The sequence below is a fragment of the Misgurnus anguillicaudatus genome, chromosome 22 (genome assembly GCF_027580225.2).
Source record: "Misgurnus anguillicaudatus chromosome 22, ASM2758022v2, whole genome shotgun sequence".
NCBI lineage: Eukaryota > Metazoa > Chordata > Actinopteri > Cypriniformes > Cobitidae > Misgurnus > Misgurnus anguillicaudatus.
Window position 1 is genome coordinate 25,266,729 of NC_073358.2, and position 25,909 is coordinate 25,292,637.

At 40.8% G+C, this 25,909-nt stretch overlaps 1 protein-coding gene across 1 annotated transcript in view; it reads right to left on the reverse strand.

The window, feature by feature from the left end:
* The window catches only part of arl15a (ADP-ribosylation factor-like 15a), a 151,470-nt gene that overhangs the window by 84,747 nt on the left and 40,814 nt on the right, over window positions 1-25,909 (reverse strand). The gene's annotated exons all lie outside the window — the stretch shown is intronic.

The following is a 25,909-nucleotide window of genomic DNA, read 5'->3' on the forward strand; positions in this document are numbered from 1 at the left end:
AGCTCACCAAAATTGGACAGTTGAAGACTGGAAAAATGTTGCCTGGTCTGATGAGTCTCGATTTCTGTTGAGACATTCAGATGGTAGAGTCAGAATTTGGTGTAAACAGAACGAGAACATGGATCCATCATGCCTTGTTATCATTGTGCAGGCTGGTGGTGTAATGGTGTGGGGGATGTTTTCTTGGCCCACTTTAGGCCCCTTAGTGCCAATTGGCCATCTTTTAAATGCCACGGCCTACCTGAGCATTGTTTCTGACCATGTCCATCCCTTTATGACCACCATGTACCCATCCTCTGATGGCTCTTCCAGCAGGATAATTCACCATGTCACAAAGCTGAAATCATTTCAAATTGGTTTCTTGAACATGACAATGAGTTCACTGTACTAAAATGGCCCCCACAGTCTCAACCCAATAGAGCATCTTTGGGATGTGGTGGAACGGGAGCTTCGTGCCCTGGATGTGCATCCCACAAATCTCCATCAACTACAAGATGCTATACTATCAATATGGGCCAACTTTTCTAAATAATGCTTTCAGCACCTTGTTGCATCAATGCCATGTATAATTAACGCAGTTCTGAAGGGGAAAGGGGGTCAAAGTATTAGTATGGTGTTCCTAATAATCCTTTAGGTGAGTGTATACTGTGCTACTTATTACTGGTTTTGTGGTCCAGGGTCACATTTCTGATGCTAACTTTACATCCATCAGTTAAGTTTAAATAGGATTTCAACTCAATGGAGGTGTCAGAACATGATGACATGATACAACATGATATTTTATATTTCTCATCAGTTTTTCTCATAGCAACAGTCTAAATCACCTTATTATTTATCGCTTAACAAAGAAAAATCTTGCTTTCAAATAAAATACTAAATTAATTCAATTTTCTTGGAGAAGATTGGTAAGCTTGGCTTTGATGCTTTGGATTTGAGTCTTTCAAAATAAATTCAATAAAACTAAAAAACATCATGCGAAATAAATCATCAGGCATTATTTCTGTCACAGCAATCATCAGATTGCAAGTCACAAATCTGTTGACAAAATTGATGAAATCACGAGGATGCAAGTTTGTGGAGTTCATCTAAAAAATAAAAAATCTTTAAAACAAATTGCAAGAAATAATGTCAGTACAAGAGAGTGCAAAAGAGCAGCATACAAATCTTCTAGAGTGATGTGAATGACAGTGTATTCTTTTGATGAATGTTTTCTAACACAGAGTTTCCAGTTTACTTTAAGTATCTGACTGATTTGGTTGTGCTAGTAATTTGAAGCTAATTCAAATGAAAACACTACAAATGCAGAAGTAAAATGTCCATGATGTATACAAAAAAGGATGGATTTTAAAGGTAACATAATGCTAAAGACAAATGCATAACGTAAGTATCAACATACAGTGCCCTTCACTTACATTGGCACCCTCTGTAAATATGAGCAAAAAAGTCTCATATTAAAATGTCTTTAATGTTTAACTTTTTTCTCAAAATATTATCAAGAAACTCTGCTCTCAACTTCAGCAGATTTATAAAACAAAAAATCTTTGTTAAATAAATGTGTGCCACAATTATTTGCACCCTTTTAGGCAATACTTTGGGCTCCCTCCCTTTGCCAAAGATAACAGTTTTGAGTCTTCTCCTAATGCCTGATGAGGTTGAAGAATACAAGACCATTCCTCCATACAAAATCTCTCCAGATCCTTCAGATTTTGAGGTCCACGCTGGTGGACTCTACTCTTCAGTTCACCGCACATGTTTTCTATGGGATTAAGTAAGTTAACACAAGATCTTGTTTTGTGGTCTTAAAGAAAATGCAGCCATTTAGATGTATGTTTTCAATCATTTGATCCAACCACAGCCCATTTTAAGCTTTCTGACAGAGGCAATCAGGTGTTACTTTAAAATTTGTTGCTAATTGAGAGAGTCCATGATGCAATGTATCATAAAAATGCCCAGATCCTCTGTTAAAAAACAGCCCCAAAACATTAAAGACCCACCACATTAAACTGTGGACACGAGGTACTTTTCCATATACCTCTCTGTGCGTGCCAAACCCACCTCTTGCGTTTATTGCAAAAAAAACTTCTATTTTAAATAGAACTCACTCCCATTTGAGGTTCCCAGTAGTGTCTGGCAAACTGAAGACGTTTGAGATGGTTTCTGGATGAGAATAGAAGCTTTATTCTTAAAACCCTTTTCAAGGAATTTGTGGTGATGTAGGTGACGTCAGACTGTAGTTTCGGCGACTTTCAGACCTTAAGACCCAACTAACTCCTGCAGTTCTCCAGCTGTGATTCCTGGAGATTTTTTGGCCACTTGAACTATCCTCCTGACTGTGTGTTGGGACAAGACAGGCACACACAGGCTGACTCATAACACTTGACTGGAATTCTTAATTATGTTAATGGAAGACCGGAGCATGTGTTGCGGAGCACTGTGATTGGCTGTTGGCCACGCTTCAGACAAGCCTTCCGTCAAGCGTTAACGCTTTTGGAAGTCATCAGTTCTCTGGAAACAGGACGTAATGGTTTAACAATTTCCTTTTCCTAGTCACCCTGTACTAAAAAGTATTAAAAAATACTTTAAAGGACAAGTTCGGTATTTTACACTAGATTGTTTATGATGAAATAGAACGGTTTTGACTGAAATTTGGACATATGATGCTGACCCGAGAATTTTCCGTTAGTGTTGTATCAGTCCCCACCTCTACAATGGCTGCATAGGTGCACTGGAACAATCCCTTCTAAAATGCATTAAACTTTAGTTTACAAAGACGTGAAACTCACCGAGTGGTCAGGGCTGCAAAAGATGCTTTCCAACAGGTGTTTTACCATTCGTTGTAAACTTGTGGACCTATTTTTTTAAACGCCTCACACCCGTACATTCTTCCATTGAGAGCTTGAATAATAGACACTCTAGCCCAGTTGGTGCCGATAATCCGCCTTTGCCAATTGCAAGAATACATACAACGTTCCCGGCGCGAAGTAATACGTTCCTCACAGCACATCTAAGTCAATGGAGTTGGACAAAAACTATGATAACACCTGTTGGAAAGCATCTTTTGCAGCGATTTTTGTGTGAGCATATCAGTGAACGCCCCTGACCATTCGGTGAGTTTCACATCTTTGTGGACGAAAGTTTGAGGCATTTTGGGAGGAGTTGTTCCGGTGCACCTGTGCAGCCATTGTGGAGGTGGGTGGTGATAGAACAAACACTCGAAAATTCTCGGGCCAGCATCATATGTCCAAATTTCAGTTGTAAAAAAAAACGTTCTATTTCATCATAAACAATCTAAAACAGGGCTTTAAGTGTAAAATAGCGAACTTGTCCTTTAAATTAATGCAAAAAAAAAGTTATGTTGTGTTTGCCAGTGTTTGTTTTCAACGATTATTATTATTTTGACCAACAAATCAATACAGACATTTTTACAGCTTTCTTTGCTCATATAGCAAGAGTGCCAATGTTAGAGGAGGGCACCAGATAAAACAAAATAACTGACAAACACGTTCAATTTACAGGTATGTTACACTAAACAAAAAAATACAGTCTGCATAGTATAAAATTACTGAATGGAATTGCAGGAAGTGTTCCTGTAGCATAGCTCCAATGGTATCGCGTTTGCTCTAACAATGCCAAAAGCAGTGGTATGATTGCCATGAACTGATCAAAATGTATAAAATCTTGAGCAAACACTAAGTTGCCATTAAATAAAAGAATCTGCCAGACTTGTATATGAAAAGAAGAGGAGGGAGTAACTTACAATAAATACGAGAACAGACAGGAAAAGAAAGTTAACAGATATCACCCTTGCGTGTCAACCGCAGCTGCTTTTTCAACAGGGAGAGAATGAGTGTCCAGATTCACTCAACTCAAATGATTTCTCTGAAGAGTAAATGCAAAGACCTTTTCAAGGAAAATCTGGACTACCTCCATCAAATTTTTAGCTTGTTATTAATTCAAAGCATGGCTTATAGTTACAGTACACATTTTAGTTCTATTAATTGTTATATGTTCATTACCCTGCTTCCCTGAATATCCTATTCTGATTGGTCAGTCTCAGTCTGAGATCATGATTTGTGACACTGCATGTGCTAATTAGGGAAATATTCATATGATACAAGATCACAGCTGTATTTATGTGATAATGACATGCTGGCTGTACATTTTGCTGTATGTGTAAGTTATCTGTGATAGATGCTCACAAAGTGAGTCACCCACACTACCCACTAGTCTCTCGTCTTTATTTAGATCGGGCACACACAGGGAGACATCTTAGAAGTGGATTAAATATGGCCAAAATGGCAAAGGGATAGTTCACCCAAAAGTCTTAACATTTACTCACCCTCATGCACACCAGATCTTTAGCTAACACAAATAATTATTTTCACCTACTGTAAATATGTAGTCCCAAAAACAACACTCATTCATCACAGAAGCAATCTAAAATACTAATGTGACTTAATAAATGGCTTTTAAAGTGAAGCAATGGGTTTGTATTAGAAAACAAATAATAGTTTGAGCTTATTTAGCGAAACTGAAAATATCCAGACAAACTGATAACTTCAAATCTCATTGCTTCTCTTTTTTTATCTTCAGATTTCCGATTCTGATGCCTGGTTATCTCCCGGGAAAGCATGGCCATCATCATCATACTGATATCTTCTGCCATCTATTGGTCAATGGCCCTGTCAAGATGTCAAATGATACATATTTGCTGTCTGTATGCTGTTTCTTATGCATATTTCATAACACATATTAGTTTGGGTTTCACAGTATAACAGCAAAATACATAAAGTGTAGCACATATAGCATGTTGTAGGGCGACATTATGTAAAACTGAACGCTTGTGACATAAAATGAATCTCAGCAAAATGATCCACAAAACCTCCAGGGAACAGTTTACTTTGCTTGCGAAGAAGAGGTTGAAACTGTCTTGGCTGCGTTGTCTGTCTGCATCTCCAGGGTACAGTGTTTCAATTTAACTCATTAAATGTCCATCAATTCAGTCTGGATCACATCAGACAGCTTAGACCTTAAATTGCCTTTCAACAGATCCAGGTCATGTTATCCATCTATTCTAAACCACCTTACCCCAGGCAGTAGAAAGTATAAACAACCCTGAAGAATCTTTATGTTATTTTTCTCTGTCCATCAAAAATATCTCCTGACATCTTCTCACATTCCTTTTGCACATTCCTACCTCATTATGCCACTTGCACTGTAATGGCCACTGGTCACTGGCCTGTATTATGCACTTTCTGTTCTTATACTGTACTCTTATTACTGCACCTTGGAGTCAAAGTCGTTCATAGGCATTCTTCTTCTACATTCTACACAGGTTAAAAACGCAGGATAGATGAATTGTCAAACTGCCACCCCTCAGTGTGTGTACCCCCTGACCCAGCCAGGGCCTTCTTGCTGTGAGACAACAGTGCTCTGTTGGGGTGGCCACTGTGCTGCCCCAAACATCTTTATTTCAAGGGGCGTCTCAATACTTTTGTCTATATAGTTTAAAGGGGACAGAGAATGAAAAACCATTTTACCTTGTCTTTGTTGAATAATGGTAGTCTACCCGCATTCACGAACATACAAAAAGTGCTAAACATGCTAAACATCTCAGTCTCATAGAAATTCATCTTTTAGAAATGTCAGCCAGAAAACGGCCCAATCTGAAAAACTGATGCTTATGACATCACAGGCATCTCACTGCCCCTCCACTTTAAAATAATTGGCTACATTTTTTGAGTGGCAGCAAAGTCAGCCAATCAGTAATGAGATTACAAGTTAAGCCAGTAGGTGGAGCCAAATATGTGCAAAACCACTTGTTTAAAATCCCCCACCCTAATAGAGCTAACTGAGAGAGGTTTTTAGGAAGCTTCTAAGGCATTACAGACCCAAACAAACAAAAAAATTATCTACATGTCACATCACAGAACAAGGATAAATACCCCATTCAATCATTCTATGTCACCTTTAAATATTACCAGAATATTGTATATACTGTGATTTAGTGCAGCATATTGTGGCCCCTGGCATAGACAGAAGATATTCAGTGTAAGCATTTTTACAAATTTGGTCATTTCTTTTGACAACCAGGTGGCACCAGCCCTAAACTTCGCAAGTGCCTTTACAATAGAGGTCTTCACGGGTCCACTTAGATCCGAAAACCCGAGGTCCGACCCTAGACACGATCGGGTTCGGGTTTAAAAGTTTCACGTGTGCCTCGGACACGGGTCAAGAATAATGATAGCGGCATCGGGTCCCGGGTAATTTAAAAGAAATGTGTTTTTGCCAAAAGGACCCGACAAGACCCGAACTCTCTCGTGTCAGAGGTGTATAATACTTAAGTATTTTAGTTACATTTTCCAAGCATCTATGCTTTATCAGAGTGTTTGTCTTGGGAAAAAAATTACTTTTCTTTACTAAAAAATATTCACTACATTCTAAAGCATAAAATCATACTGTGTATTCATTATATATTGCATATTAAAATTGATTTAATGCCTAATTACATAAAACAATTTACATTAGTAAAAGTACACATTTTTTTACTTAAGTAAAGTACAAAAAATTACTAGATGTTTTATGTACTTAAATATTAAATATAAACCAAAAACTTGAAATTATGAAATGTAGTGGAGGAAAAATTATGATAATATAAGAAAAACACTAATTAAATACGAATAATTGAAAATGTACTTTTATGTAGAAAGTTAAAATACTTAAGTACTACACAACTCTGACTACTCGTGTGTATGCGTCAATGTTCTTTTCAAACCTCTCGTCTGTTTGCCAAGAGCGCTTGCAACATTGTGTGACTGGCGGTAGGTTAATTTTCGTTGAGACAGACATGTCAGTCAATTTTAAATGTAAATTTTAGGGGTTACCTTGGTGTCGTCGTCAGATAAGAAAGTAAAACAAATGGAGCAGCTCCCCAAATTGGTTGCGAGGCCACCGGAGTTTCTTTCTGTCTGACTGCTGCGTGTGAGTCTGCAGAATGCACACACGTCACTGCCATTTACATTCGGTTCCAGTCGGTTTAAAATAAAATTGCCACTAGTTCGCATCTGACTCGGGTCTAATTTTTACGGGTTTGTCTCGGGTCGGGTCTTTCTTTAAAAAAAAATTATTTATGCACGTCGGGTTTGGTTATAAAGTGATTCAGGTAATTTCGGGTCGGGTACATTTCTTTGGACCCGAGAAGACCTCTACTTTACAATACTCGAATGCTATGTTTTAAAATGGCTGACCAAGGGACACTGGGAAACATTCCACTCGGCATGTCCCAAAAAATCTAAAGACACAACCCTAATACTAAACTAAAGTATGCAAAATGTTTATCAGATTTTTTATTTCTCAGGGCCAGTAGGTGGCGCTGTGCTGAACTTGTGCATGTGCCCTCAAACTATGATTGTAATGATATATTTCAACTTTCAATTCAGTATACCAAAGCATTGACACATCCTCAAATGAACACTTTTGGCGAGCTTGTGGTTGAAATTATTCAAACGATTTGGTAAATCCAAAACCTTTCGAAAACTTGTTGCGAGTGCTACCTTACATGCTACCTACAATACTTCAGATAAATGACATCCAAAGATCATTCAAAATGGCTTAAAAATAGTATATATGGAAATTAAAATGTTTTATGACGTAAGTATTTAGGGGAAAAAAATATTTCTTTTGTATTCCAAATGCTTGTGACAATATTGACCAAAACAAAATTAGCTATTTATCCATCACCTAAAGTCTGGCGAATGTCATTATGCTTGCCTTAGTAGTGGAATCTTGGACCATACTGCTTAGGATTGTTACGATTCCAATACTAGTATCGGAAATGCAGCTGATAACACAAAAATCGGGCATCGTTATCGGCAAGTACTTCAACTCATGTACTGATCCGATGTACTGAACCATTTTTTTCTCAAACAAGACCTTGTTATGTAAGGTCTACGCCATAGGTTTTCCCGTAGCCTCTGCGTAGCCTAACGTGCACCTTGCCAAATTTTTAACAGCGCGTCAGTTTTAACCGGACCGCAAGCGCTGTGATTGGTCCACTAGAAACCCTCATGTCACGTAAAAAAACTGCGTCATGGCTATTTCTATTTGCAACAGCCAGAACAAAGATGGGCCAAGTTGAGGAGTGATTTAGCTGAAACTGCAACAAAATTCGCTGTTTATTTACTTATATCATTGCTGGTCTTCTCAAAACATACACAACAAGCAGTTCCCTGTCGAGAACGTTCTCTCGACATTGCGTCAGTTAGCTGACGCTATGGGATTGATCCTTCAATCACGATTACCCTGAAGCCTTATTGCACAACGCCAGTGCAGTTGAAACTCGCGCTGGCCAATGACGCTCAAGACGGCAAAGGAGGCGTGGCCTTCTTACTATAATAGCAGCCGTCTTGAGCGAATATCTTCAGTATTTTCTCCTTCACGAGCAAGTTTTACCCTGCAACGAAGATATCTGTTGAGTACGCGGATAAGACGGACGTCCCTCTTAGCGATCCAGATGTCGCGAATGTGCTCTCGGTGCGGAGGTCCTATCGACCCGCCCGATTCGCACAAAGTGTGTATTATATGTCTGGGGCTTCTCCACGCAGAGACGGCGTTGGTTGGGTCTGAGTGCCCTCATTGTGATGAGCTTCCAATGAGGGTGCTCAGGACTCGGCTCAACATCGCTCTCGAAAGCTCCTCGCTGCAGCCTCCCACTGCCGCCAAGGTGCCGCTGGTGGGGGCTCAGCCACCGACGGAGACCGAGCGCGTGCCGGAGCGCCGCGCTTCCCCTCCCCGTCGCTCTCCGGTTCAGTTCGTCGCCGAGAGCCTGCGTCCTGAACCGGGAGCTGCCGAGTCTGTCTCCTTTGGGGTCCCCGCAGAGGAGGATGAGATGTCGCTGACGGCGTCTGACGGAGATTGGGACCAATCTCCGCCTGCCGCGTCGGAGGCTGACGCCCACCCCCCCTCCTTTCACGAAGAGCTGGTGCGCATTCTCTCTAAGGCCGTGCAGGATCTAGAGATCGAGTGGAGTTCCCCACAAGAACCCCAAAGGAGCAAACTCGATTCATGGTACTTTGACTCGGGCCGCCGCGCCGCCGCTCCGAGGAAAAGTGCCCCTTTCCTCCCAGACCTGCACGATGAGGTCACCAAAGCGTGGGCGACCCCCCAGGGCGTCCGCGCTCGCGCCGGCGGGTCTGAGCTATTTTCTAAAGTGGACGGGGCGGAAGCCCGTGGATACCTGCACATCCCCCCCGTCGAGGAAGCGGCCCATCTCTGCCCGTCGTCCTCCTCCTTGGGTGGTGAGGCTTCACTACCCTCTAAGGCATGCCGCACGACGGCGCACCTGGCTGATAAAGCCTACGCCGCGTCAGGAGAGGCCCTGTCTTCACTGCACACCATGGCAGTCCTCCAGATTTTCCAGGCGAGGGCTCTAAAGGCGCTGGACGAGGGCAGCACGGACCTGAATACCTTCAGGGATCTGAGGGCGGCAACGGATTTCGCGCTGAAAGCCACCAAAAAGTCGGCGCAAGCCATCGGACGCAGCATGGGCTTCATGGTGGTGATGCAGCGCCAGCTGTGGTTAAATCTCACGGATCTCAAGGAAGCCGACAGGAAGACGCTGCTTAACGCTCCCGTTTCCCCATCTGGCTTGTTCGGTGACGCCGTGGGCACCATCACGGAGCGATTCTCGGAGGCGGTGAAGAGTTCCAAAGCCATGAGTCACTTTCTTCCTCGCCGCCCTATGTCTCATGCGCCGGCGGGACCGCCGCCGCCGAGACACCGCTCCGAGTCTGCGCCACGCCGGCCGGCAGCACAACCCCCCGCAGCACCGCCCCCGACGGTGAGACCTGAACCGGTGGTGCGTCATAAGAGCCCCTGGCACGAATCCACCAGGAAGCGTCGCAAGAAACCGGGTCCAGGGGGACCGCAGTCCGGGGCAAAGCCGCGTTCCTGACGTGAGTGGTGTGAGAGAGAGAACGCCGAGCGGCGAGCCCGCCGCCAAGAGAACGAAAGTCTCGTCGAGCGTCCCCCGGGCTGTTGCGGGCGACGCAGAGACTGCTTCTTTAAATGTTTTTGTGTTAAATGCAATAAAAAATGTTACTTTTTCACAAAAAGAGCGTTTTCCTCCTCATCTGGTTTCGGTTTCGGGTCGCTCGCCCCAGGGCAGCTCCCACCCTCATATAAACACGCACAGCGCACCCTCCCCGCTTTCGAACCCCCCCGCAACGCGGGGGTCGCAGAGAAAGCGGGGACGGGAAGGGTTAATGCAAGGTCTCAACGAGCCGCACAGAAGCCCGTTGTCTATCGCGGTGTCAGCCGCCCCCCGGCCATCCTCTCTTGTGCCCGTAACACAAACGCTGCACAGAGCGGAGAGGTCTCCATTAGTCCCGCTGGGTCCCTCGCCCCCGTGCAGCGATCCGACGAGCAACGCGCAGCCCCCGAGAACCGAGCTACCCGTCACGCACGAGACGCTCGGCGGCACCGAGCGGTCCGATCATTCTGTCATTCAACCGCTATCACTGCGCTTAGATGCATGGCGTGCCATTCCCAACATATCGGAATGGATGCTGAACATTATTCAGAAAGGATATTCTCTACAGTTTCGACGCAGACCTCCCCGTTTCAACGGCGTGATAGCGTCAACGGTCCGGGCTCAGGACGAGTCGATATTGTATCAGGAAATCTGCAATCTCCTCGCCAAACGAGCGATAGAGTCAGTTCCGTTGCACGCGCGAGAGAGCGGTTTTTACAGCCGGTACTTTGTCGTCCCGAAAAAAGACGGCGGTCTCAGACCGATCTTGGATTTGAGACTAATCAACAAAGCATTACACAAACGTGCTTTCAAAATGACTACACTGAAACAGATCCTCGCCCACATTCGGCCCGGGGACTGGTTTATTTCAGTGGACTTAAAGGATGCTTATTTTCACATTCAGATCGCCCCGCACCACAGGCGCTTTCTGAGATTTGCATTCAAGGATGCTGCTTACCAGTTCACGGTCCTCCCGTTCGGTCTAGCGCTCGCCCCGCGCACATTCACGAAATGTATAGACATGGCGCTGTCCCCGCTGAGAGCGAACGGCATTCGCATCCTGAATTATCTGGAAGATTGGCTGATCTTAGCACAATCCAGAGAGGTGCTCATCAGCCACAGGGACGCAGTACTTTCGCATTTAGACAGCCTCGGTCTACGTGTGAATTTGCAGAAGAGCGCTCTATCTCCAACGCAGGAGATCGCGTTTCTAGGCGTACGTCTCGACTCGGTCTCAATGAAGGCTTTCTTATCAGAGGAGCGCAAACGAGATCTGACGTCTGCTCTGAATGTATTCAGCCACGGATGCACTGTGCCACTGAAACGGTTTCAGAGACTTTTAGGCTTGATGGCGGCAGCCTCCCCGGTTTGCCCACTTGGTCTGCTGTATATGCGCCCGTTACAGCTGTGGTTACGTTCCAGAGTGCCCAACAGGGCGTGGATATCGGGACGAGCGCGCATTACAGTTACGAACGGATGTATGCGAGCGCTGAGACCCTGGTTCGATCCCAACCTGTTCAGCGGGGGTGCCCCACTCGGGCTGGTTATTAGACGGAAAGTAGTCACGACGGACGCGTCGTTAATGGGCTGGGGAGCCCTGTGCGATGGCATCCCGGCTTCGGGCTCCTGGTCGGAGATGGAGCGGTTATGGCATATAAACCGTCTAGAGCTCAAAGCCGTCCTTTTAGCACTGCAGAGCTTTGCGACGCTGATCGGGGGCCATCACGTTCTCGTCCGGACGGACAACACTACGGTGGTTTCATACATAAATCACCAGGGAGGAGTGCGCTCCAGGCCGCTGTTCAGACAGGCAGAAACGATACTGTTGTGGGCGGATCGTCATCTCCTTTCAATAAAAGCGACGCATGTACCGGGCAGCATGAACTGCGGAGCGGATATGCTGTCGAGGAACGGCATTCCCCAAGGGGAATGGAGATTGAACCCCCTATCTATCGAGCTGATCTGGAGTCAGTTCGGGAAAGCAGAAGTGGATCTGTTTGCGTCCGAGGAAAACACACACTGCCCGCTGTTCTTCTCGTTGACGAGCTCTCCTCTGGGCGGAGAAGCGCTGTCGTTGCCGTGGCCGAGAGCCAGCAAATATGCGTTTCCCCCCATAAAACTGCTGCCGTCAGTTTTACACAAGATCAGAGAGGAAAGAGCATCAGTGACACTAATCGCCCCGTACTGGCCGAACCAGCCGTGGTTTCCCGACCTGTTGGAACTGTCAACGGCTCCCCCGTGGCCGATCCCGTTGAGACGAGACCTGCTCTCTCAGGCGAACGGATCAATCTGGCACCCCAGCCCCGAGAAGTGGAAACTTCACGCGTGGAAGGTGTGTGGGAACCGCTAACAGACGCGGCGCTGCCGCAGAGTGTGCTCGATACACTGATGCAATCGCGTGCCCCCGCTACAAGACGGTTATATGCCCTTAAGTGGTCGGTATTCACGGCGTGGTGTAAAGAAAAAGAGTTTGACCCGGTGAACTGCTCCGTGTCAGCTATTCTATAATTTTTACAGCACAGAATGGATACGGGAAGCATGCCCTCCACCCTTAAAGTATATGTTGCTGCCATCGCAGCTTTTCATGCTGAGATTGGGGGGCGCTCGGTGGGCAAACACGAGCTCATAGCGAAGTTTTTACGGGGTGCACGGCGCCTCAGACCTTCTCGCCCACCCACCGTACCGTCTTGGGACCTGGCCTTGGTCCTGAAAGCACTAACTCTTCCTCCGTTTGAGCCTATTCTAACGGTAGGTTTGAAGGAGCTCTCTCTAAAAACTGTGCTTCTGCTGGCTTTGGCTTCAGCTAAGCGCATAGGAGATCTGCATGCACTCTCTGTGAACGCTGAATGCTTACAATTTGGACCAGGGGACTGTAATGTCACGTTAAAACCCAAAGCGGGTTATGTGCCTAAATCGCTATCCACGCCATTTAGAGCGCAGGTTATTTCTATCCCCGCCTTCTCCTCGGATGACGCGGCGACTACTAACGCGATCGTACAGAGTGAGCTTTGCCCGGTAAGAGCGCTAAAAGCTTATATTGATCGCTCGGCGCCATTCCGGACAGCGGAACAGCTGTTTGTTTGTTTTGGAGGCAGCGCCAAAGGACGCCCAGTTTCCAAGCAAAGACTGTCGCACTGGGTGGTTGATGCTATTTCACTGGCATACTCTAGCCAAGGAGTGCGTTGCCCTTTGGATATTAAAGCCCATTCTACGAGAGCTATTGCATCGTCATGGGCTTGGTATAAAGGCGCATCTATTCAGGATTTATGCTTGGCAGCTGGCTGGTCGTCTCAGAACACCTTTGCTAGGTTTTACAATCTGGATGTCTCCTCATTGGCTTCCCGAGTGCTCTCGGTAAACACGCCCTCTACCTCCAGTGCCTGACATACCTGATGGTTTCTATCAGGTCATGTGTAAGGGGCGGCGCTACGGCGACGCCGACTTGAGAATACCTTAGCGCCGGGCGCTGCTCGCCCGCTGAGTATTCGATTTATTCACTACGAGAATTCCACCATGTATTGGTTTTTGTGGATTATCACTTGCATTTTTGACGCCGGGAATCACCCGCTCCCTGGATGCTGAGTCTTATGAATACTGCATGTGGATTATATTTTACAAACTTCAACGCCGGATCTCGTCCGCCCGTTGGACAAGTCAACATATGACTGCAAGAGTGCTGTGTTCACTGCCGCCAGTCCAATGATCTAAACTCTTCTACAACTTGTGCGCCGGACGCCGTCCGCTCGCTAGGTATGTTGTTTAATTCTTTAGCGTTTACTTCTTACCCGCTTAATGTGGTGTTACGCTAGTACGCTACTGGCTCTGTTATGGTTTTTGGCTGGTGCTTAGTACGATATGCCGCTATCGGCTGGTCATTGAGATTGTTGCATGCTGTTTGCTTCGTTATGCTTGGCCTATCTTGCTGTATGCACGGCGCGGTTCTATACAATCTCTCATAGCGTCAGCTAACCGACGCAATGTCGAGAGAACACTCTCGACAGGGAACGTCTCGGCCACTATCGCAACCTCGGTTCCCTGAGAGAACGTGAACAAGACACCGCGCCAGCTGCCGCGCTCACGGCTTCGTAGGCTGTACGCTCGTTCAGTCGTTTTTACTGAAGACATTCGCTCAAGACGGCTGCTACCATAGTAAGAAGGCCACGCCTCCTTTGCCGTCTTGAGCGTCATTGGCCAGCGCGAGTTTCAACTGCACTGGCGTTGTGCAATAAGGCTTCAGGGTAATCGTGATTGAAGGATCAATCCCATAGCGTCAGCTAACTGACGCAATGTCTCGTTCACGTTCTCTCAGGGAACCGAGGTTACGATAGTAACCGAGACGTTTTTTTTTCTTCGTTTGTGGGTTAAACGGACCAAGCTGCTTCTTTATTGAAGGTCGCGCTGCTACTGTGGTAACACAAACTGCCTACCAGCGGTCTGCATGTGTGTTTGCACATCGACACGGATGACAACGCAGAAGTATATATGAAAACCGTTTCCTACGCCGTAATAAAATGTCTTTTATTTAACAAAATTGTTTCTAGACTTTTAATTTTTAAAGAGATCATTTTGTTATATTATCCATATATACTATTTTTTATATTTCTATATTTATTTGTTATTTATTTCTAAAACTAAAAGATTTAGATTTAAAAGTGTTAGATTTGTGGCTGCATTTGAAGTTCTTTTTCACTTAAGAAAAATAAATAATATTACTGTTAAATGTATTTCAGATGATAAAAATATAGTTCACTGTATGTATTTGTTCATGTTTTATTAAGTGATAAGCACACCATGTAATAATGTATGTATGTATACAGTATATACATATACACACCCAGGTATCGGATCAGTACTCGGTATCGGCTGATAGGCAAGGTATTGCTATCAGGAAGACAAAAAAAGTATCTCTATACTGCCAAGTTTGGAGTCTCTATGATATACCGTCTCTGATGTCCAGGCACTTTTAGTGCATGCAGGAACAAACAAGAAAATCCTAAAAATTACAGTAGGGTTCCAGCACTTCACGGACCTCTGAAAACCAGACGCTTTTAGCGCATTCCAGACAAGTACGCAGAGTACCTACTAGTAAATTTACCACCTAAACAGCACTTAAAATCAGACATCTGACTGATGTAATTCAATCACTGACATCCTTTTTAAAACTTAACTTCTTTTGGTTAAATAATACACAAGTCATTTATTGAGCAACATAAAAACCTATAAAACTGTCTCATTACTTGACTCAATAGGATGATGATGATTTATAATTTGAGCTGTCCGATTTTATGTGTAATACATATAATTTTATGAGTATTTGATGTCAATAAACCAACAGAAAGAGAGTAACTTGGAAATGTACAATTCAAATAGAAATAGTAATAGAGGCAAGTTCCAGATTATAGCTTTGAGTATTTTAATTGCATGTGAATATGTGTGTAATATTAGTGTCAGGACTCTGCCTTGAAGTCTTGTGTTATATTTGTATTTTGTCATGGTGGCAGAGTTCTGGCAGTCCCAGGCCTTGTGTGGAGGTTCATGCCTTGTTTTTGTGTGGCATGTGCCTCCGTTGTCTTGTCATTTGTCCCCGCCTCCTCGTTCTCCTGCTTGTTGTTAATTATTACTTATTCCCATCACCTGTTCCCTCCTCGTTATCTTGTTTAGTTTCTCTTATATAATGTTCTCTTGTCCTTAGTTCTGTGCAGGTTCATTTTGTATTGTCGGTGTGTGATCTATTGTCAAGTCAAGTCAAGAGTTTTATTGTCAAAGTCTAGTCTAGTGTTTTGTGTCAGCAGTCTTTGCTGTATGCCCCCACGTGGGCTTTTGTTTGTCTTGTCTATTATTAAAATCCTTTGTTAACCCCTTCATCGTCCGCTCTTGGGTTCATCTGTGCTATTCCTCACAATTAGAACAAAAACATATATAGGGGAGAGCGGGGTATGTTGTCACACTTTTCACACTGTCTAACATTTACTGAGCACCATACATCAAAATGGTATAAATCTCATACCAAATGAAAGAAGGAAGTCTTGGGCACATATGTTGTATTCATAACATCTTTATATCTTATCTCATTACAGAGTTGTAGACTGTTGAATAGTGACTGTGCACTTGTGACAATTTGCCCCATCGGAGGGTAAGTTGTCACACTAGGGCGGGTAAGTTGTCACACTAGATTATCTAAAAATAAGAACACAACTACTTAATTGTGAATATTGATTTTAATTTTTAAACTCAAACCAAACTGGAAATATAAACATCCGTGCCTGGAGAATCTGGAAAAACAATTATTTCAATCCAAATAATGCACATTTCAATTAAGTGGCAAGACCACTTTACTTTGAACTTTGGTTCAAATGTTCTATGGCTTTCACATAAAACCAGATAACTGAATGGAACGCTGCAGATAACTTGCTTAACTTAACATGTTGAACCTCTGAACAAAACAGATGCCCTGTATGACTAATAGGACTCATCTCCAGAATCACAATTCTGACACACATAAATTGCCTGGCCTGAGGTGCAAGCATCATGGGCCCAATTGTTGCATTTTACACATTTTACCCAGGTCTCCTTTGGACGACTCTTTGAAAATGGCTCTACACAGACGAGGCAGAAGCACTCTTCATCATCTGATGATGACTCTTGCATGATTTTTCTTCTTTTAGCTGCCTTGTTTTTCATAGGTCCAGATTTCTGCTTCCCTTTCTTTTGAAACAGCTTTTTGCTAGATTGAGGCTTATTCTTTTCTATATCATGTTTTCTGAGCATGTTCGATGTGTTTGTTTGTACAGGGGCAAGTTGTCAGATGTGACGACTTGCCCCAAAGTCATTGAGACAACTTGCCCCATACTTACTTGTGTGCTAATGTTGTCTAAATCTCAAGTTTAGCTCATCATATCACTTTAGCTAAAGTATCAAAAGACACTTTACGGTCTCCTCTATTTTGTGCAAAATAATCATTTTAAACATTCACACCTAACAAAGTTGTATTGCATAAAATGTAAAGTGATTTTTTTTTACTTTTTAAGCAGAAAAATAAGAAAATTGTGCTAACCTCAGATTACAGTGATCTTGACCACATGTGAACAGGAAGTTGACTATAGAAGAAGAAGTCACATAAAGTGGCTATTTGATTTTTGAGATAGAGCCTCTAGTGTTGGAGTTATTAACAGTGTGACAACTTACCCGTGTGACAACTTACCCCGCTCTCCCCTACATTGAACATAAACTTCAAACTTTCATAAACTTCTATTCAAAACTCAATATGAATAGATGAAATCAAATGCATTTTTAATACCTAAACATTGTGTGCATTTATTGTGAAGATGAATAACATTTAAAATCTTAATCTTTGATAAAAAAAAAAGTTATTCGGTTATGATCTCTCTTGCTGATTTAGTTATTTCTTTTCATGAGTTTTCCAGCTGGTTCAAAAAGAGAGTTGAGTAGCCTTTCCTTCAAATATATGGTACGCAACAACTATGATGTCATCATTATTTTTCATAATGTTATTGGATTAGTTTTGTAAAGCAAATGAATATGATATATTGAAGTCTCTCGAGAGATTTTTTAGTAGAATAGCAGTCAGCATAATATTACATTTTGTCCTTTCAGTTGCGTTGTGTAATTTGTAGGAAAACATGACAGTGGTATGTGTCACTGTTAACTGCAATCAGTCAGTTGTAGCATTCACTATTCAAGAATGATGTAGACAAACTGTTAAATAAACAGACAGGCACTAATGTGGTTGGGTTTGGCATAGAATGAGCAACTCAATCCTGGAAGAAAATTCCAAGACCACATTGAAAATCTGGGACTCAAAATCAAATTTAAAGTAAAGTTTTAGTATTATGATGAATTCAAAACCAAGAGTGAAGGCCCAGATTTGCTAAACTGGGTGAATTAGCAATCAATCAATAATTAATCAGTTGTATCAATTGCTAATGGTGTCATTTAATTGTAGCATTTTATAATTTAGACCTCTTCAATTGCAAGTTCAAAGTTAATCCCTAACTGAGATTTAAAAAAGTTATGAAGCAACAGGATTAAAGAAGATCTAGATTTACTGTAAATTTTAAACCTGGATCAAATTGACGGTTTAAATGTAACCCTGATTATTTTTAAACAAGATTTAAAGGTTGGTGCAAAATAATTATTCAATTTAAACCAGAATTAAGCCTAATCCTTGTTGGTGCAACCCACCCTATTTGTTATGTTTTGTTCTGAATGTGGAGCCATGAATGAACAAATCACCAGGCTACCTTATGACCTTAAATCAACACTGTAAAAGTCAACTTAATTTTATAAGTTAAAACAACTAACCTGTAGTTATAACAATTCATCTCTAGTCAAGATAAATAATAGTAAGTTAAAAATAACTTGTAAATCTGAGTTAATTCAACAAAAAATTTTAAGCCAGCAAAGTATTTTTACAGTGAAAGAATTTTGACAATTTTCTAGATCCAAAACACAGTACAGGAACATAGGAAAGCCTTTGCCTCTCAAACCTGCAAGCATAATAACAAACTTGTACAGTAGCTGTGTTTGTAGAGCACCTGAGCACTTTTGTTTCCCATTATGCAGCTTTCACATAGGACGCAGTGTGCGCTGCGCTAAACTGAAAAAATTTATTAATTCAAGCGGTTGCAATCAATTTATTTAAGCTACATTTAAACAAAAAAATAGAAATACAAAACTAAACAAAAAACTTTTTGTTTAAATGTAGCTTAAATAAATTTATTGCGACCAATTTACAAAAAATTAAGTAAATTGAATGAATAATTTTTTTCAATGTATGAAACCCATTCATTTCAATGGCTTGCGCCACGCGAGGGCGGTTTGTTGTTGCATCGACCAAAGCACGAGCGCTGCTTGCGCTCATGCCGAGGTCAAAGTTCAAAATAGTTTAACTTTTGCTCTGCGCTCTCTGATGATTACCCGCGCGACCAATAGAAACGGGACATTCAAACAGGGTATCCATCTTGGCTGCGCTGAACCCAGCGGCAAACTCAGCGCACACCGCGTCTTATGTGAAAGCCGCATTACTCTTTATAGTGTAATGTAGCAAGACTTTATAATTGTCTCTGTCTCTTTAGTCATGGTCTGCTTGAAAGACAAATTTTCTACCTTTCTCGGTGCGTATGCAATTTTTTCAAACCTTACAGAAAAACATAAACATTTTATTTATCCATATTGAAACTCCAGTCAGTGTCTTTACAGAAGCCACACTTCACAAACTAACCCAAGAGAGCCGGTGAAACAATAAACAAGTACAAATGAAAATAAAAAGATGTCATAAATACATTTGCTCTTACACTGTAAAAAAAAGTTGACTTAACTTAACTCAATTTACTGAGTAAAGTGAATTTAAACCAACTTAAACTGATTAGGCAATAAGCAAATGTCTGTGTTTACTCAACAAGTGACTAAGTTAGGTAAAGAGTAATTTAGTATATCCAAATTCAGCTAACCTGCATGTTTTGTACTGTGGGAGTGTTAACAGAAAGGCTCCTGAACAAAGTCTTTGTGTGACTTAGCTCTTGCTTGAACCAGAGACCTTTTTGCTGTGAGGTAATAATGATGCGCGCTAACTCACTGTGCTGCCCACTGAACACACAGTTCTCAATCATGGTAACAATAAACAAACAACATTCCTTTAAAATAATAACTTTATAAAACATATAAATAGCATTAAGAACACATCAATATAAATAAATCCAGCAAACATTCATCTTTTTTAGTAAATATTAACCAAAGAAGTGAACTTTTCACAATGCATGCTGGGAACCATTCATTCCGACTATTGTTTTTTTAATTGCTTGTCAGATTAATCAAGTTGGGTGAATGAATTGGACAAAAAACTTATAAATCTAAGTCCAGTCAACAAAATAATATTTGTTAGCTGAATGATTATGCTTTTTCATTCAGTGAACACAAAATAATGAATTGAATTGAAAAAAAATCTTTGTTCAAGTTACTAAATTATCTTTGTTGAAAGAACATTTTGAAGTTGGATCAGCACAGCAAATGTCCTTTGTACGTTTTTTTGATGTTGGGTTTAGTGGTGTGGCTTCATTATGGCTGTCTTCTAATAATCGTAAGTTTTGTATGATTAACGTTGTTTGAATTATGACATAGCCACCTTGTAAAATAGTTACGAGTTATCAGGCTGTGGCTTGAAAGTGAGTGATCTTTTTTAGTAACAAGAGAGTGTTTTTTTGTGTTATAAGTTCTTACACTTTTAATCCAGAAGTCAAATGAATCATGTACAATGTAGAAAACTATTGAGTGATAGAGAAACCACATCCCAACAGTCGTCTTCTGGATCGATTCTCTATGACATCTGTGTACAGCATATTCCTGAGGAAACGATAAATTCTGTACTTAGAACATGCTGTTAGATTGATATCTATCTCTTTGGATGAAGGAGTAAGATTAAGAAAGGAACTGAAAGTCCTGTCATAAAAAAATCCATTTCACAAAGATTTCTTTTTTAAGCTGAAATGGCGTAATTTCTTTATAAAACAAAATTATTTTGATTTATTTTAATATACTATTTTATTATGTTTTTTAAACATATTTTTATTCAAACGGTTGTCCAACTCAACCGTAGATCTTTCTCAAGATAAAAGTAGATCGGTTTCTAGCAATAATGTAACCTAGAAGACATCACAGATGGTTGTTATAACTACTCACGTAATCAAATGGGCACACTGATTCAGTCATTTGACATTAGGAGATTAGGAAAAAACATTATCGGGATAGTTTAGTCTACGCCTAAAAATGAGATTCTAAGGAAATGAATAACATTGTCTGACATTCACAGCAAGGGCTATCTTCACACATAAAGTCACGTCTAATCTTCTTTGACGTCATTGACACTGAAGAGGGCAAATTCACAGACACCATTAACAGATGCCTCCTCGCTGTGCCAGTCATGCCTCACACCTAACAGACAGACTGCTAACACACGAGGGGCATCGCTGGCCTTTGTGTCAAAAGGTTAACAGAAGCGGATTGCCACTTGCTATCAGGGTGGATTATAACACGGATAAAGGATGCGGTTTGTTAGCCTCAGCAGGACAACGCAGTTCATAACAGCCTTCACACCACAAGCTGTGTGACAAACTGCTAATATGTCACTATGGCAAATGATCACAGTTGACATTCTGAACTTTCTCGCATTTAGATTCATCCATCCTGTCAAGGCTGTGCCACAGTTTATACAGCACCATTTTTTTGGTGGATATTTGTTTATTCTCCTGCTTCCTTCCTGTCATGTTCAAATGATCGAATTCACACATGAGTGGCAGCATGATGCAGTAATTTCTTTAAAGTCCCAACTTTCCAAATTAGCTGTTTGTGAAAAGATTTTGGTGCAGGCAAATTTATAATTGCTGGTGGGAGGAATATAACAATGTTTCTTATATTAAGGTGTGTATATGTGTGTTTGTTAAGATGTACAGTATATCTCTTAATATGTACTTTTAATAATCATTCAAATCTAAAAACTTTTAGGCAAATTGTTAATACGGTCTGTAAAACTTCTTTTGTGTATGTTTTAAAGCGATGTCAACAAATATTTGAAAAGCTCACACTGCAAAAAATGCAGTCATGCAATTTAAGGCGTTATTTCATGTTAAAATAAATGAAAGGGACAGCACAAGTTGTGTTAAAAACAGTGATGGGAGTAATGCGTTACAATTAATTCTGTTACTGTAATTCCACTACTTTTAGCGGTAATAAACATGTAACTAAGTTTTTTTTAATCAAGTAACGCAGTTACAATTAGTGAAATTTAAATGAGTTGGCTACTCGTGGTACTCTATTTTGTGATAAATGAACACTTGCAGACAAAACATTTCTGATTCTTTCAATAGCAGGGGACTATTTTTGGGCAGTGTGTAATATCATTGCGCCTGCTGCAGCCATGTTACAGCAGCAAAGTCCTTGATTATTACGCCAGAATGATATAGTTCCTAGACATGTCTGCCTAGAAAATCACAACTTTTAATTTTCTGTCCATTTTAGAACACGGTGTAACTATAGAAGAGTCAAGTTTAAAAAGGAAAAATATCGAAACTCTATTTTTTGAGCACGATGCCAATGGTCCAACCAGATTCAATGAACCATGCCAAGCCACGCCAAAAGTGGTACCGCCAGACCCGGGGACCAGCTGAATGGATTCCAAAACTGTAAAAATTGTATGTTAACTCTAGGGGAGCTGGAAAATGAGTATATTTTCAAAAAAAAGTGGGGTGTCCCTGTAAATCTGCTTAATTCTGACCTCAGGCCATTTAGGACTGTACAACTTTGTTGTCAGAATCTGTTAAACACCACCAGAATTTTTTTAACCAGTTAAAGGAGGTTTACCAAACATATTAAGATACTGACCAGATTTTTTTTTTTACTTTTTTAGTCCACTTTTTTAGAAGTGGAGAATTTTGCATGCACTTAGAGGGTTTTGCAGCAAAAGACAGACAAATTTGTTAAAGAGCGCCATTTGTGAAAAAAGAAAACTTTTAAAGGAGGAATACGTAGAATTTTTACCACTAGATGGCGCCAAAGCACAATAACATCAAATGATGTTGTTTAATGACGCTCTGAAGCAGCGTGGAATTATGGGATTTGTAGTCTTTAACTCAACCGCTGATGGCCATCAATCAGACACGAACGAGAAATCACGTTGATGGATAAGGTAATCAAGTCTTATAAATGTTGCGTTTGATGACATCGTTTATTCCATTATGTAAGTTTATATGTGATGTTCATAGATGTTACAGTATTAGTCCCAATTCGATGGTTAACACAGCACAGAATAAAGTTTTCAACTTACAATCTACAACAATTTTTCACATAATGTACTGACAGTACAAATCTTACTGTGAAGTGTCTTAAAATGACCATTTATATTGCTGTACAATACCTCTTGATGTGCATATCGTCCGCGGGAAGATGCGGTGATTACAGTCTACACACTAATGTTGTGATCAATATAATAGCATACGTTTTTTGAAGGGTTACGAATCAAAACAACTCGCCCATCGCGTAAAACACAAGCAGGATCAGAATCTCGGTCTAGTTAAATGTTGTCGCGAAGCTCTCTCTATCCAGATAATGCAACAACAAATTGATCCTCATTCTTTCTCTCGTTTTGTTCCAAACTCTTCTTGGGTCGTTTGGTTGGCCCGTACGCTTATGGGAGCTGTCTTTGCTGACACAACCAGCGGCAGACGGTAAAGAGTAATCCATAAGTCCATAAGCAAGCGCGTAGCCCGACGCATAGTTCCGCATTTGTCCACGACACTGGCTGCATCCGAAAACTCAAGGCAGTGACTTGTTGCCTCCCTGCCTCATGAGGAAATGACTTCGGAGGCATGAAGGCAGCTCAGAGAAAGGCTTCCGACGCACTTCAAAGGCAGCGTGTTTGAAATATAAACAAAGAGCGCCTTTGTGATAACTAATCACATATTTGAAAACTACAATACTAATTTCTCACTAGAAATGCAATTAAAATATGTAAAAAGTGAAAATATACCTTTATTTACACTAAATTTGTGCTCCAGTCGCTTCCTTGGCCGCCATTTTATTTTTTCGAACTCGACCACTGTTGTCATGTGGTTTTTATGTCAGTAAAGGCGGTGACAAAGGGTCACATGGATATTAACGTCCTTGACAGGAGACTACACTGCCCCGTGTCAATGTTTTGAATGGAAATTTTCTCACGATTTACAAGTAGTTGAAAACATTACAGATATTGATAGTAATCAGCTGGACAAAATATATAACACTGACCTAGTGGATTTTGGACATTTTACTGCAAATATCTTACAAATTGCACCTTTAATTTCCATTAAACTGAAATTACTGAACATAAACATAAGAGCCTGATAAAAAAATGCTTATTTACAAGAAAACACGTCAGATGCACTTTAGGGTTAGGGTTGGTCTAGTGCTCACTCATCTGAGCTTTTCATTTATTTTAGCAAATATTTTAAATCACAGGCCCACTGTATGCTGCAAAACTGAACTTCCATAATTCCATGTGGCACCACAAGAACACTTAAATGCATAGACAAAAAATTAACATTGCTTTATAAAGAATAACAACATTCCTAATTTGCATACTGTGTTCTTCTGACATTATCAGTAGAAGAAAAGAAAAAACTGTAACATGACGCAGCTTTTGGTAAACCATTCTCTACAAGCACATGAAAAAATAGGTCGTTGAAATTTGGCTCTCCTTATGATGTCATAAAGAGCTCTTATTATAATAATACCACCCCTTAATATGCACTATCCAACCACAGCACTGCAATGTAGTGCAGAGAAAAGCACAATTGAGTTTTAATTGCAACAAATCAGCATCATTGTGATCAGTGTTTGAATTTCATCAGCTCATTTGAATTTTAAAGGACACACCCAAAAACGGCACATTTTTGCACACAACTACAAAGTGGCAATTTTAACATGCTATAATAAATTATGTATTAGTATTTTGAGCTAAAACTTCACATATGTGCTCTGGGAACACCAAAGATTTATTTGACATCTTAAAAAAGTATTTTGCCATGGCCCCTTTAAAAACATAACATAAGTGCCAGTCAGATACGGTCTGCTTGCTTACTACAATAAGCATATGATTTATTGAGTAAGATATAGCATTCACTGCTCTTCAAACACCAGGAGAGGGCTTGACAATAGTAAAGCTTTGAGGACACATGGGAGAAGGCGGTAAAAAATGCATTATTCAATTTGCAGCGAAAACACACTGTCATAGTACTGAGTCACGTACCTACAAACTTTCAATTGCCGTTTTCATTCCTCAACCATAAAGTCTGGCCCTCAGCAGTAGTTTTGGGGGAATACACAAAGGAACACAAAGTATAAAGCTGCTTCACAATGCCATAAAATAACCTTTTCTGAAATGTTTTTTAAAACACTTTTAACATCTGTAGAACCTTTCTTGGTTCACAAAAGGCTTTTTAAGGTTAAAAAAATTCAGATTATAAAGAAATGGTTATGTAAAGAACCTTTGACTAAATGGTGGAACCAAAAAAGATTCTAATATGGCATTGCTTTGAAGACCTTTAAAGCACCTTTATTTTACGTTTACACTAAAAATGGGTTGAAACAACCAAGCATTTGGGGTGAAATATCCCAACTATTGGGTTTGTACATATTTGACCCAACTATGTATGAAAACAACCAACATTTAAAGAGTGTAACATACATAGTTAACCAAATTAGAGAGCCCAGTCTCACAGATTCGCGTATAAATAGCACGAAGTGTAAAAATCGTGCAATACATACGGCAAATTCCACTTCCAAGGACTGGCGTATAATATGCACGCCAAAGTGGAATTTGCCGTATGTATTGCACGATTTTTACACTTCGTGCAATTTATATGCATCTACATGAGACTGATCATATATGTACAGTTAAAATACATACACAGAAATAAAAACTTTGCTGCCTTAAATTTTTTTTGTTAAATCAACTCAGATCCACAAGTCATGTCAACAGAGATGAGTTGTCATACTTATAAAATTAAGTTGACTGTTCTCAACTATATTTTATAAGTTATAAAAACTCAGCTGTAGTTATAACATCTCATCTCTAGATAGATAAATAATAGTAAGTTGAAATGACTAGTAAATCTGAGTTGATTCAACAAAAAAAATTTAAGGCAGCAAAGTATTTTTACAGTGTAGACACAGTAGAGTCTTTAAATGCATTCGGCCTGTAAATGTATTCAATCTGCATTTAAGCTTCATGTACATAATATCTTCAAAAATAAAATAATATTAATAATTCATTACATTTAAATATAAGTGATTATAAACTAAAATGAACCCATGATGTGAATTAAATTTTCT